The sequence below is a fragment of the Dipodomys spectabilis genome, unplaced genomic scaffold, assembly GCF_019054845.1.
Source record: "Dipodomys spectabilis isolate Male_0828 unplaced genomic scaffold, ASM1905484v1 ptg000556l, whole genome shotgun sequence".
In the NCBI taxonomy this organism is placed as follows: Eukaryota; Metazoa; Chordata; class Mammalia; order Rodentia; family Heteromyidae; genus Dipodomys; species Dipodomys spectabilis.
The window spans coordinates 1045203-1057676 of NW_024871233.1; positions in this window are offsets into that span (position 1 = coordinate 1045203).

Sequence of the window (12474 nt, forward strand, 5' to 3'; positions counted from 1 at the left end):
GATCTTAGCCACCAGTTCATTGCTAGTATAATCCCTGCTCTCACAAGATGGACATTTTTTCCAGTTAAATCCAAGCTCATATATCTGACTTGTTTGGAAACAGGATTATTCTTCCATTCTACTTTCTACAAAGTTGCATGATTAACAAGCATGATTTACAATAAGAGTGGCCTTATACTTCATGTTCCACGTAGGAGTCTTGCTTTCTGTATATCATTCCCATAAATCTACATACTTGACTTGGCTTTATTGGTTCAATGTTGTCTTATTTTTAGTTTGCTATATTGTATTGAAACCTTATACTTAAACACAGAACTTCTCTTTCTCCTATTATTGCTATTGTTTCCCTAACTGTTAGCTCATGTACACTTGGGAAATTATGAACAGCACATACACTCACAAAAAGAATGTTCTGAGAACCTTCTTCCCATTTAAAATTCACCTTAATTTACAGAGAACTTACAAAGTTTGAACTTAATGTACTCATGTATAATATATTTATAAGCAATATAAATTTCATATTTTCTATTTACTGAGTTGTCTCTGAAACACGTGTTACCTCAGGTCCAAAGGTGTTCTAGTGTTATTTCAGTGAAGCCAGAAAGCATTCATTATACCTCAAGCAGCACCATCGATTGTTACTGGAAGTAACTTTTACTGGATGTGGAAACTGACGCCAGGAGAGGAATGGAACATAGAGGAATAACAAAGTTCAAGTTACCTTGTGCTTTCCTTTTTACTGTAGAAGAAAAGTATCTCAAGACTTGAAGGAAACTCTGTCCCTGGCTTTTTCGAGTGTGTTCTTTACTCATATAAAATTTTTCTGTAAACTTCTAGTTGAGAGTATTACAAAAGAAAATAATGTACCATTTGACGGCCAGCATAGAACAAAAGTGTTGTCCTGCAAAGGAACAAAGACGTGGAGGTTTTAAAGTGTCATATGGATGGATATTTCACCCCTGAGATGATTCTCTTGATGCAGGAGTCAGGTATCAATTCCTTTGGTCTGGTCCTGAGTTCTCCAGAGCAATAAGGATTCCATAAAAGCAGGATCCAGTGAGTATGATCAGCAAAAGGAGCCTCTTCTCTGACCAATAGTCTTTTAAGGAAGGTTCCAAAGAAATATCTGGGATTTTTGTTTGCTTGTTTGTTTAGTTTGTGCTGGTTCTGGGGCTTGAATCCAGAGGCTGGATCCTGTCTCTGAACAGTTGTCTTTCCTGCCCACCTGCCCCCAAAGCTAGTACACTACTGCTTGAGCCAAAACTCCACTTCTGGTTTTTTGGTCTTCAATTTGTGATAAGAGTTTGAAAGACTGTCCTGCCTGGTTTGGCTTTGAATTAAGATAATAAGAAAGCTAAGTGACATCAACTGTATAGACTTATCATGTGAAAGAAGAAATATTAGATGAAGTTTATTGTAAAGATAATATGTGACAATTTTTAAAGGAAGAGAATATGTTTAGCAAAGAAACCATAACTTAAATAACAGCAAAAGTAGGTGCACTGAATCATTCTGAAATTATTTTTTCTGCTTGGGAAGATTATTGATCTTGTCCTTCCTTTTGGGAAACTTAAGGTGATATTTTCACTTTTTGTTGGTTGTGTGGCTTGAACTCTGATCCTGAGGGCCCTCCCTCAGCTCTTCAGCTCAAGTTGAATGCTCTACCGCTTAAGCTACAGCACCACTTCTGGGTTTCTGGTGGTTGATTGAAGATAATGGTCTCATGGACATTCCTGACCAGGCTGGCTTTGAACCACAATCCTCTGGTCTCAGCCTCCTGAGTAGTTAGGATTACAGGCGTGAACCACCAGCACCCAGCTCATATTTGCGCTTATGTGCACAGAATAACCCTATGTAGACAAATAATGGAAATTTGAATCAAATGACGGCATTGCAGCTTTTCAGAAAATGTGAGGTAGCACTAAATATGTCCTCCTTTCCATGTTGTTTCATTAATGACTCATGAGTTATTGGACCCTTACATTAGCATCCTCTGCCATCTTTGTAGGTGTATTTAGTATCAGGAAATGTTCATAGAGAAATATAGAAAGACTGAGATTTTTAGAAAGCAAAAAAGATAAGGTATGAAAGAACAGCACAGAAGGAGATACATTTATTACACAGAAATTAAGAAGTAGCCTAAGAGATTTAGAATGCTAAAGGCAATGAGGAATAAGACTAGTTGATAACTATTTGTTCAATAACCAAAAATGGTTCTCTAAAACAATTTCTGGTATACCTTAGTTACTTTCATTTGTTCATTAACTCTGGAATTCTTCCTTCTCTTCTGTCACTACTGTTAATTTGTATCTGCTGTTTTGGTGCCATGAAATGGTTCTCTAAAACAATTTCTGGTATACCTTAGTTACTTTCATTTGTTCATTAACTCTGGAATTCTTCCTTCTCTTCTGTCACTACTGTTAATTTGTCTCTGCTGTATTGGTGCCATGAATGACCAAAAATATTTCCAAATCTCACTTAGACTATCCCTCTCATTGTAATTAGTAGTGACCATTCAAAAACCTGGAAACTTTGAATTTCCAGAATTAATCTTCACCTGACATCTAAGCACATTCAAGCCATTAATTGCTGTGACCTAATGAACAAAACTTTTTTTTCAACACAATATCCTAATGTAAGTAAAGTACATGAATTAGGGACTACAGTCAGGTGTCAGTGTGACGGACCAGCTCAGCCAGAGCACTGGGAGCGACGGGACAGGGATTCCAGGATAGGTGGGCAAGGAGTCGGCGAAGTGACAAACAGACACAGACTCAAAAGAGTTGCATCTGAGTGTATCTTTATTGAGGAGAATTAACATTTTTATACAGTGCGTGATTGGACATAGATTCTTTGTTTATTTAAGCACGTAATCAATTTTTTAAAGGCAAAGCATTGATGAATTACATGAAAATTGATGACTATCCCATCAACTGTGTAAGCTAAGTGGTGCGAAACAAGTCTAGCATATTATTTAATAGAATGCGCCATCTATTCAGCCTTTTTATGTTTAATAATTAACAAACCTAAGACAGGGCTGTACTTATATTGTACTCTTTTTATTTTTATTTTTATCCAACTATTTTCATCTTTATAAGCTCATGTATAAGGAAATGGTTCTTTGGTTGGTTCAGGAAATATGATGTTACTAACTTTATATTTTGTGTGAAACCACCATCTATTCCCTATAACATAAGTTGGACTAAACTTAATCATAACTGTTGGGAGAATTTTTATTTTTCTTTTTTAATCAGAGGTCCCTTTGTTTTAGAACTCTCTGAACTACTGGGATAACTCTTTCTAACTTAGTTTAATTCATTGATTTTCTCTGTTGGACATATCTGGAAAGTTTAAGTCTCTATATTTACTATGTCTCTATATTTACTATATTTACTGTACTTGTGAAGTTGTAGGAGTTTCTGGAGGCAACATCACATCAGATGATAGATTGATTGGAGCATTGCCCACATTTAATCTTTGGTCTTAGTCTTTACTACTTAGAGAAGCCGTCTCTATTGGACTGGAAAAATACAACATGCTCTCTTCGTGGATCAATAGAAAAATAGCCAAAACGAGAATAAAGGCAACGAATGTACAGCCAAGAAGAATATAGTAAGAATAAAGGTAGAGGCTATAAAGGTGCAGCCAAGTGTATGGGAAGCCTTGAACCAACACCCCCTTCCTGCAGGCATGCTTCCTTGAAGCTCTTTGTCTAACGCGATCTCTTACGCAGACTCCGCAGAAGGTGACATCGCACCAACTGGCCACAGAAAGATGTACACTCAGCTGGAGATACCAGGAACCACTGGAAGTGCAGAAACTTAAGCGTTTGACATTGTTTCTCTGGTCAGAGACTATTCATTGAATTTGCAGCTCCTTATTCTGTTGCCGATGTCAAATCAGAAGGCATCTGTCCACCATAGGCAGCTTTATTAGATGTTCAAATTGGTTATGGAAGTGCCCCGCCCACCTACGCTGGTCTCTCTTTGCTGAACCCAGCTAAGGACTCCTTGCAGACACATCCTCATGGCTACTTTGCCTGCTGTGATCTCTGCTCCTTTCCAAACACTTGCTTCGCCAGCTTCCCCTCCATTGTGCCTGTGCCTCTCAGACTGGGTTCCCATGGTGGTTGGATATTGAGCTGCTAGTTAGAGGAGGAAACAAGAGTTGTTGTGTACAATGGCAGGACTGAACTGGCCTGGAGGCAAGACAGACGCTCTCCCAGGTGGGACTTGTCAGGGCAAAGGGCAGGCATCCTGCCATTGGGCCCTGGGTCACTCTGGTGAGCAGCAGTCACACTGGAACTTCTCTTTCTCAGAGAACAACGGGTTAAGTCTGACCAGATTGTCTTCTCTAGGGAATCCTGTTCTTCACCAACTCCTGGGGGAAGCCTGGGGCTTGAGTCTATGCCAGGCTCCACTCCTGTCCAGAACCTTTCATTCCAGAAGTTTCAACCAAGTGTATGTGGTGTGGCATGTCAGTATGGAGGAGCAATTAAATATTCCAAGTATGGGTTCCTTATTTTGTATTTGCTAACTAAATGTTTCTTGGTTTTGTTTTGTTTTGTTTTGTTTTTGCTAGTTAAGGGGCTTAAACTCAGGGCTAGGGAATAATTCATGAATTTTTTTTTTGCTCAAGTCTATCAATCTACCACTTGAGGCACAGCACCATTTCCAGTGTTTTTCTTTTCATGTGGTACTGAGGAATTGAACTCAGGGTTTCATGCATGCTAGGCAATCAACGTATCATGAAGCCACATTCCCAGAACCCTAAATGACTTTCTTAAGTTGACATTACATTTTCATTCCATAACTATGTACCATAATATTGGCTACATGCTAGTAAATGATGTAGAAAGAATACAATAAAATAAATGCAGTATGGCTAGATGGACAATGAATAATCCTCACTGTCTAGCAAGGGCACAGAGGGCTTACCTTATGGAGATGTATCAACACGCTGAGTGAGACAGCTATGACCCACAGCCCACCTCCACAATGAATAGGCCATCTTGGGTTCCAGCCACCTGGGGATGTTGGGCCACCTCCTACAGCACCCATTCAACCAGTTCTTGAGAGAGAGAGAGAGAGAGAGAGAGAGAGAGAGAGAGAGAGAGAGAGAGAGAGAGAGAGAGAGAGAACCAGAATTACAGTTAAATCCGGTGCCAGTGGCTTAGAACTCTAATCCTAACTAAACAGGAGGCTGAGATATGAGGATCATGGTTCATAGACAACATAGGCAGGAACGTCTGTGAGAATCTTATCTCCAAAGAACCACCAGAAAACTGGAAAGGGCACTGTGGTCTCAAGTGATAGAGTGCTAGCCTTGAGCTGAGGAGCTCGAGAACAGTGCCCAATCCTAGAGTTCAGGACCCACGACTGAAAAGAAGTGGACTTCCCACCACAAGAAGTGGACTGAATAGCAACCATTGTCCTAGGGATCATGGTAGAGAAGTCAGGCCGAGCTTCCTGAGAACTTAAGGTCATAAGTAGGTCACCTGGCTTTTCTGTGCCTCGGTTTCCCCAGCTGCAAAACTGAACAAAGTGAAGGATCCCCTTCCTCATGGGAATAGGGTAATAATGAAAGAGAGCCATGTTTCAGTTCATAATCCCTCACCTGTTGCACTATTAATAACAGGCCCCACCTGAGACCTTTCTGGTATCTTCCTGTCATATGCTCACAGAATTGCCAAAACCTTATCTGGAGGCCGCTCCCACTCTGCCTAGTCATTCTCCAGAGATCTCTCTGTATAAATCCCTTGTTTCCTCACAACTGTCCTGTGAGGAGAATGAAGTTCAATGTCTGAGGCCTTACAAAGAGCTTCACGTGTGGCCAAGAATCCACTGCTGTGGACTGACTTTGGGATAATCCATCTAAACCAACGACTGAGCATGGTGCCACATCCCAACTAGAGAGGACCAGGCCTGGTGGAGCATATATTTCACAGGAGGACCGCAATCCAGCCCAGCCTGAGCATATATTTAGTTTCTAGCTCAGAAATGCTCAAGACAGAAAGGTCTCTCATCAGAGCTGGGGAGAGGAAACAAGTAAGGGGGTCATGGTGCCCCCAGAGGTGTGTTTGACCCGGGTTGAATTGGTGTTGGGGCGGCCACTCACCTGTGCTGCTGAGAGAAGCTGTTGGCAGCTCCTCCAAGTGGGGCAGCAGAGATGGCAGCAGCATTGCAGACACATAGGCCCAGAGCAGAAGACTAGGGGCAGGGACCAGGTCGGGGATTTAGGCTTGCTGGCAGCACGCCATTGCCTGAGGTTTGAAACCTGGCACCACATGAAGGGAAGGAAAGGGCCAGGTGGGGATGGGAGCCTCAATTTCCTACTATACTCCGAAGTCACCTCAAGTCTCTTCCTCACCACTCAGCCACCTCTACATTCCTCAACTACTGGTAGTGGTGTAAACTAACAGAGGGAATCCCAGTGCTACCTGGCAGCATGGAATGTGGGCATGGCAAGCATTCTTGTATCCCATTGGTCAGAAAGAAGCATGAAAGAATGGGGGTGTGGCCAGAATCCTGTGAAGCAAGCAGAATGGGTGAGTGTCACCAGGCCATCCTGGGGCAATTTGAGCTGACAGGATGTTCCCAAGACCTGAGAACGAACTCTAGGGCTTAACAAAATAAGAACAGATTGACATGCAGATGGCAGTATGCTAATAAATATATATCTTTATAGAGTGCCAGAGATGTCTATATATTATTCAGTTATATAGACTATATTCCTACCAATTCCTGAGTATTCATTATGTGTCCATGTAATTAATGTTATTGTTTAAGTCCTTAAACTATTAATGAAAGCAATCAGTGTCCTGAAATTATTGTGTTCCTGTAAGTAATAACATTCCTTTAATGCTTCATAAATATTAAATAAAATCAACCAGCCTTCTGAAATGACGCTGTTTAATTTTATAGGAACATCATGCACGATGAACTCATTCAACTGTGACATTGACAAAATTCCAGTGACATTCCTTTGGATGGGAACCAGTTTCTTAGTATCTCCTGCCATTGGTTGGTGTCAGGACGGGGATTTGAAATGAGGACCTATATTGCTATATGGGTCTATGGCTTCCATGATAATCTGTCAGCCTTCAGCAATGGAAGGTGAAGCACCCTTTGCAACAGTGTCATTCAGAACCAGAAAGGTCACTGCAAAGGAAGAAAACATAAAAGGCATTGTTTTCCCTGGAATACCTGGGGTTCTAGGATCACAGGAACACCTGCGTGTCCAGTGGTGTCACCCCATCCTAGGGTGATCTAAGCTGAAGCAGACTTGCCATGACCTGAGTTCAAGCCCCATGCTGAGAAAAAAAATTAGCTCCCTGGCTTGCAATTCACACAGTTTATTCTTACAGGCTTTGGATTTGAACTCAGGATCTGGGTAAATCTGCAGCAATGTGAATAAAGGGGAAGATCATCTTACATGAAGATAAAAAAGTCAGGCCTATTCACTAGTACTGAATTCAAGACCCAGCCCTGGAAAACATACTATTTATATATATTGTAAATGTAGGATTTATACTTACCTATAGATGTTCAGTCCATACATGTTTGATGTGGTTGTTCCTTGTATCTTTTGTTTTATTCATTTATTTACCATTGATTTTACTATGATGAAACCCATTCTGCTTATTACATTGATGACAACTTATCACAGAACATCTAGATTTGTAGAAATATTCTCCATCATGCCTGACCCCCAGGATTCTCAGAGAAAAGGGAAGAAAAAGTTTCACACTCTCCTTCTTACTCCACAATCCACTTGTTGGTAGTGCTGGGATCTGAACTTAGGGCAGACCAAAACCAACTGGCCAATCCGTCAAGATAATCATACGAACCAGTGAGCAACTAAGGAGTGTGGCCATTCCCAGAATCTGATATTGATCCCCAGGGTGGTCCACTATAGTCATGAATTCATAATTTAAATATAGGCTCTATATTGACATACACGTGTGGACAGCATCTTGTGTTCAGTGAAATTATTCTCCTTATTTTGTCTCTAATTCATGGAGGTATTGTATATTTTAATAAGTATGGTGACAGGTATAACTGTGCTGACATGGATGGCAACCTGTTCCGATGGTTACAGGGTTGTTTATGCATTCTCCATCATATTTGAGACCCAGGACTTTCACAGGAGAGGCTAAAAGGCACAACGACTGGCTTCTGACATCAGGATGAAATTTTGTCAGTGCTGGGATTTGAGCTCAGGTCTGGGTAACTCTGTTGCAGTGTGGAGCAAGGGGAAGCTTACCATCTTTGAAGACTAGAATGTAAGGCCTGGTGCAGGGCCTGATTTGAAGCCCCAGCACTGGACAAAATAGCAAGTTCACCATTTTTAAACATAGGATTTCTCTTTACCTACAGGTGTGGTATGCATCTTGCATTCAGTGTAGTTATTCGTTCTATTTTGTCTTGTTCATGGATGTATTGTGTATTTTATTGCATATGGAGTGACAGATATAACCCTGCTGACATGGATGACAACCTATTCCCATGGCCAAGAGTTGCCTCTATAGCATTCTCCATCCTCAATGAGACCCAGGACATTCTCAGGACAGGAAAATATGTGCCACCATAGGCTTCTCACATCAGAATGAATCTTTTGGTAGTGCAGGAATTTGAACTCAAAGTCTAGCAGGCCCAATTGAATGGGTCATGGTTAGCACACCAGGCTGTGAGCCACTAAGGAACTAGGCCATTCCTGGGACCTGAGATGGAGCCCTGGTGGGGGCCAATATAGTCATAAATTCATAATTAAATAGAGGATCTGTATTTCCAAACATGGGTGGGAGGCATCTTGCGTTTGGTGCAGTCATCCTCTTTGTTTTGTGTCTTATTCATTGATGTATTGTGTATTTCCTTGAGTATAGGATGACAGATATAACTATGGTGAACTGGATGACAACCTATTCCCATGAGTATAGAGTAGCGTATGCATTCTCCTTCCTAGCTGAGACCCAGAACTTGCACAGTACAAGAAAACAGGTGCAATGACTGGCTTCTCACATCAGGGTGAATTTTTGGCATTGCTGGGATTCAAACTTTGGGCCTAGAAGGCCCAACTGCCCAATGGGTCCACGTGATCACACCAGAGTGTGAGCCACTAAGGAGTTGGGCCATTCCCAGGAACTGAGATCGAGCCCCAGGGAGGCCAAAATAGTCCTCAATGATCATTGAAACATGGGATGTATATTCACATCCGTGTTTGGACTGCATCGTGCATTGAGTGTAGTTATTTTCTTTATTTTGTATGCTATTCATGGGTGTATTGTGTATTTTCTTGAGTATATGATGAGAGAGAGATATAACTGGGATAAAATGGATAACAACTTATTCCCATGGCCACAGGTTGGCCCATGCATTCTCCATCCTTGCTGAGATCCAGGACTTGCACAGGAAAGAAAACAGGTGCAACGATTGACTTCTGACATCAAGATGAATCTTTTGGCAGGGCGGGGAATCTGAACTCGGAACCTAGCAGGACCAAGTGGCGAATGGGTCCAATTGAGCACACCAGCCTTTAACCCACGAAGGAGCTAGGCCATTCCAAGGACCTGCTATTGAGCCCCCGACCCCGAGGGTAGAGCGGGGAGCACAACAGTCATCCGTTCATAAGGTGAAAATAGTATGCAAATAAGTACACATTTGAATAGAGTAAGTGAGATGGTAACCAGTGGTGGAATCTCATCTGTGGACTATGGATTCTTGGATCTTTCCTGATGCCTCCATTTCATGACTGTGATGATTATTGTCATGCTTCATCAACTGTTCTTTACAAATTATCGATACCCCATGAGTCTTGCCTATCATTTCCTACTTGCATCATGCACAAAGTACTCATTCAAGGATGAGATTGATCACATTCCATGAATCATCCCAGGTCCACAAACAAGTATCTCAGGACCTCCCGCCATTCCCTCCTCGTAGGGGGGCTGAATTCAAGCCTCAGGCCTGGAAAAGATACTCTTTATATACTTTTTTTTTGGTCTACTCATGTGTCTGAACTCTGGGCCTGGTCGCTGTCCCTCAGCTCTTCACCTCAAGGCTAGCACTCTACCACTTGAGCCACAGCGCCACTGCCAGCTTTTTTTTCTGCTTATGTGGTGCTGAGTAATCGAGCCCAGGGCCTCATGCATGCAAGGCAAGCACTCTAACACTGAGCCACCTTCCCAGCCCTCCTTATATATATTTTAAAGATAGGATTTATACTTCCATACAGATGTTCAGTCCATATTGTGTTTGGTGTGGTTATTTATTTTATTTCTTGTTTCATTCATTTATTTAGAATTTATTTTATTTACTCTGATGTCACCTATACCATTTATTACATTGTTTACATCCTATCACATAACATCCAGATGTTAGATGTGTTCTCCATCATGCCTGGCAGTGCCAGGATCTGAACTTAGTGCCTAGCAGGCCCAATTCATGATTGGGTGAGTTTGAGCATGGCAGCCTCTAGCCAATGAAGATGTCAGGTGGTTCCCAGGTTCTGAGATCGACCCCCAGGTTTGGCCTAAACAGCGATACATGGATAGGCAGACGGAGGTATACAAATAAATATATATTGGTAAAGAGTTCCATAGCCGTTTCTCTATGATAGAAGGACACCTACTATGTTCCTACCAACTCTTAGGTATTTATTAAACCGCCATTGAAGGATTATTATTCTTTTCACGATTAATAAACTATTAATTAAGATCAATCAGCATTCTAGGATTATTGCATCCAATTTTAGAGTAGACTGATGCTTAAACTACTTTTTCAATCGGTATTCCTATGCATAGGTATGAGTCTATTGTGATCTCCTGCTATTGGTGTCAGGACTGGGATTTGAACCCAGGGCCTGTGTTGACAGGTTAGCCTATGACCTCATTGATAGCCCACCAGCCACCAGCAATGGCAGGCCAGGTCCACTTTGCAGCTTTGTCATTCAGACCCAGGATGGTCACTGTGCAAAGAAAAAAAATTGTAAAACCCCAGCTCTCTGCAGCTCACCACTTTTTGTGCTGTCCAAACATTTTTCTTCCTGAAAGTCTTCTTGGCCCAGGATCTCATGATTGGCTATGGGTCCAATAAGTGCACCCCAGCCAAGCAAGATCCAAGCTGAAGCAGAGTTTCCACGAACTGAGTTCAAGCCCCATGCTTGGTCAAAAAAAAAAAAAAAAAAAAAGAGAACATATAAAAATTCACTATTTAACTAAATTTAAAAAAATGAAGCTCCCTGGTTTGGAATTTTTGCCAGTTTTCTTTCCTAACCTGGGATTTGAACTCAGGTTCTTCGTAAATCTGTAGCAGTGTGAGCGAAGAGGTGCCATTAATTGAGTTCAAACCCCATGCCAACCTAAAAGGAAAAACTAAGTCACTGACCTCGGCAAGGGGAGGTAGTTGTGGACATGGGAGGGAAGGGATGGTAGGGGAAAAACACAGTAGGAGTAAACAATGCTCAATAGGAAATGTACTCATTATTTTGCTCCTGGAACTGTAACCCCTCTGTAGAACATTTTGACAATAAAAAATGTACAAAAAAAGAGAAACAATGTAGTTCTCAGAGAAGCACTTTGCAGGTAAGGGAAGAACGTTTGAATAGCTGTACAAAACTCTACACTGCTTTTTTTAATGTTCAGTATGGAACTGAATAAACATAACTGCTTCAATTTAAAAAACTAAGTCACTTTCTTGGAACTGGGGCCAGTATTTCTGCCATTGCTAGTTTTTGAGCTCACCGTCCAGATAACTCTTTTGCACCATGGGTGAATGTGAAGCTCATTGTCCTTGAGGAAAAGAAATTCAGGATAGAGTTCCCAGGGCCTGAATGAAGGCCCTGCAATGAAAGAAATATTTCTATAAATGTGTAATACATGACATATACTTATATATGCATGTTAAATTCATATTATGATTTTTATTATTGATTTTGTATTTTATTTTTCTTGGATTCATGTATTGATCATTGTATTTAGTATTGTTATACACATATTATATTGTGCACACCTATTATAATATTATACACAATAATTTAGGGCATTGACTCATTTTAATTAACATTTTATTAAGTGTTGAAATATGATACATAATTAAATGGAAGCATTTGTCACAGTCTTCACATGTTTAGAGTCTCTCCCAAGTATGAGCTTTGAGTTCAAGCCCCAAGACTGGCAAAAAAAAAATTGAGCCTGATGAGACATATTCTTCTGGGACTCAGAGGAGGGTGAGGTTATAGGTAAGAGGTAGGGTAGAGGCCAGGTGCTGGTGGCTCACCCCTGTAATCTACTCAGGAGGTTGAGATCTGAGGATCCCAATTGCAAGCAGGAAAGTCAATATGAGACACTTTTCTCCAATTAAACACCCGAAGAGCCAGAAGTAGAGCTGTGGTTCAAGTAGTAGAGTGCTAGCCTGGAGCACAAAACCTCAGGGATAGGATAGCATCTAGGCCTGAATTCAACCCCCAGAACTGGCA